Here is a 3,060-nt window from a genome sequence, read left to right as displayed (position 1 = left end):
TGAGGCCAAGGATGGTTAATGCTTTTACAAGATTATGTTATGCTCGTGATGCATGAAGCTTTCCCTCTTCATTGCATCACCTAGGTCACAAGGAACACAAATATTGTATTGTACCAAGCCTCTCTTTATGGGAGAATGTATAATACAAAATCCTATTGGAGGGGGAACCGACTCCACATAAATCCGGTTCTCAAGTGTTTTCATGTTCTCTAATTCTCTCTCTTGAAAAAGTGTTGTTCATACCAAGTTAATTAAGTATAATGGTTATGTTGCTACCGCTAAATAAGTTCACTCTCTATGTTCTCAAAGTAGTCTCATGAAAATGCTCAGTCTAATTCTCTTAATTCCGCTATTCTCAAAGTTCATAGGCCATTTCCATTACATATTCCATAGCTTGTTCAAAAAAAAAGGACCAAAGAATCAAAAAATTGAGAGTAAAATCGGGTTGCAAAACACCTAAAAAACTAGGTGATCGGCATTCATGGGCACTCACCAACACTTCTAGGGTGTCAAGGTCACATGCACCTACGCTCTGGTCGTGTGCTAGAGCACGAGTATATAGAGAGTGCCTCTATTTACACGCGCACCCATCATCCCTCCACATTAGGCTCTAGGCCCTCAGCAGGAACCCAAGGTAGTACTACTCAAGACCCCCACCTAGCAGCTAGTTACTCTACCTCAAACGCGATGGAAGGTTATCTTATGCAAAACCTTCAGGAAGAAGGACACGCTGGTGCAGCCAAAGTGTCGATCCTGACAGAAGGCACAGGTAGTGATGTGTATGCTTAAAAATGCATATCAGAGAGCTAGAGTAGATGGGAAGAGCCTGGGCAAGCAAGGGACAATTGAAATGTATGCTTTATGTGGTTTTCTAGACCAAAAAGGCTCCATATATAGGTCCTGATAGGGTGGCAGATGAAGGATGATCAAAGTGCTTTTTTTGGCCAAAATATGTAGAGCTTGAAGTGCTAAAGGAACGGGTCTAGAAGGCTCGTCAAACAAAGCCATAGGGTGCAAGATACGGGGCTTTGAAGTTGGAAGTGATTGCAAATCTGAGACGGATAGGCCAAGTGCTACCGGTTTCTGCAGGACTTTCGAAAAAAGGTATCTCTTGCTCATTGGGAAAATGGTGGGCAAATTGTGCTCGACTTGAAGACCAGAGAAAGCCGCTTTCAACCAGGGGCTAAGGATGGTCAAGACGGGTCCACTACAAGCTACTAGTATGAGACGAAGTCGAGTTATGATGAAGGCTCGAGTAGTGTGGAAGAGGAAGAGAGTGATGAAGACCTTCTAAAGCTGGACACGGACCTATTTGGAGTCATGGTTGACTCTACTAAACACTCTAAAGGTATGCAAGCTCCGATTTGTGGTCTGGAAGCTGGTGAAGTAGAGAATATGTTGGGAAAGGACCTGACCAAGTAGGAAAAAGAAAGCTATCTGGAGCTATGTGCATCGTATCCCGATTTGTTTTCCATGAAGTACAAGGATTTGTTGCGGGGAGCCAAAGGAGTGGAGCATTGAATTCTTCTAAGCCCGAGTGCAAGCCAAAGGCACAAAAACTGAGAAGGTTGGGAGACATTCAAAAGGAGGCTTTGTCGTAGGAGATCAACAAGCTGTTGGAGGCAGGTATTATATATCCCATAAAAGAGGATGAGTGGGTTTCCCATGTTGTCATTATCCCAAAGAAGAATGGGAAGTGGAGGGTTTGTGTAGACTATAAACCATTAAATGTTGCAACCAAGCGAAACCACTACCCTTTGCCGTTTCAGGATGAGATTTTGAACCAAGTTGCAGGACATGAGCGGTATTCTATTATGGATGGTTTTTCTGGTTACTTTCATATTGGTATCGTGTTGGAGGACCGATTAAAGACTACGTTCATCTCACCATGGGGGTGCTTTGCTTATTGTCGGATGCCTTTTGGATTGTTGAATGCATATGCGACGTTTCAAGATTGGATGAATAGGGTATTCCGGCCATATCTGGATAAGTTCATCAGAGTTTATATGGATGGTATTGGTTATTATAGTTCCAGGGAAGAGCACTTGTGCAAGTTGAAGTTTTGTTTCCAAAGACTAGATGAAGAAGAAGGGCAACTGAACCTGAAGAAGTGCAAGTTGGCACAGCTGCGGCCTCATCTTTTGGGCCATGTAGTCTCACAAATGGTATTGAAGTAGATCCTGAAAAAGTGAAGGCTTTAGTTTTGATGGAGCCTCCCACCGATGCGACAGGTTTGGCTTCTTTTGTGCACAAACTCAAGTATCTTCTGGATGCTCTCCTAATATGTGTACCCCCTTTAAAAGTTGCGCCAACAGGCTCATGGTTTCCAATGGACTCAAGATGCACAGGTAGCCTTTGATAAGGTTAAAGAGATATTGTGTCAGTTGCCTATGGTGTGCCCTCCTAACAATGAGGATGCTTTTTATGTGGCCATGACGGTGGGTACGGTTACTATAGGTGCGGTATTAATGCAAAAGGTAGGTAAGTGCTACAAACCAGTCTATTTTGATAGCCAAATGATTAGCCCAGAGGAGAGATCATAACAGTGGGTGATGACCTTGGTCTTTGCCTGCCGCAAGTTCAAAGTGCATTTAATCGTGCGAAAGTTTTATGTGCTCACATCTAACAATTTGTTGCCTGAAGTGGTGCTTCATCTATAGCCAGGGAGAAGAATAAGGAAATGGGTACTGGAATTGCAGGAGTTTGAGTTTGAATTTAAAATTGATCATACAAGTAGGTCTCATTTGGTGGATATCTTGGTCGACAAGGATGCAGACTTACCTATCTATCCGAGGGTGGTAAAAGAGGATGTTGCAAAGGAACCAGATTTGAAGGAAGCTTTTACCATGTGTTTTGATGGCGCTTACAAAAGGGTTGTGCAGAAAGCAGGAGTGGTGTGGTCATTCAGGATCCCCGTGGTGAGGTAATTTTTTCCAAGGCCTATGATTTGGAGGGTGTTCACACGAATAATGAATCAGAATATCTGACACTTCACTTGGGGCTCAAGCAGTGTGGCAAGTTTGGCATCTCCAGGTTGGTAGTTAAAGAGGATGCCCTCTT

Source organism: Adiantum capillus-veneris, chromosome 6 (genome assembly GCF_014529385.1).
Source record: "Adiantum capillus-veneris isolate H3 chromosome 6, ASM1452938v2, whole genome shotgun sequence".
In the NCBI taxonomy this organism is placed as follows: Eukaryota; Viridiplantae; Streptophyta; class Polypodiopsida; order Polypodiales; family Pteridaceae; genus Adiantum; species Adiantum capillus-veneris.
Note: the sequence above shows the minus strand (reverse complement) of the source record.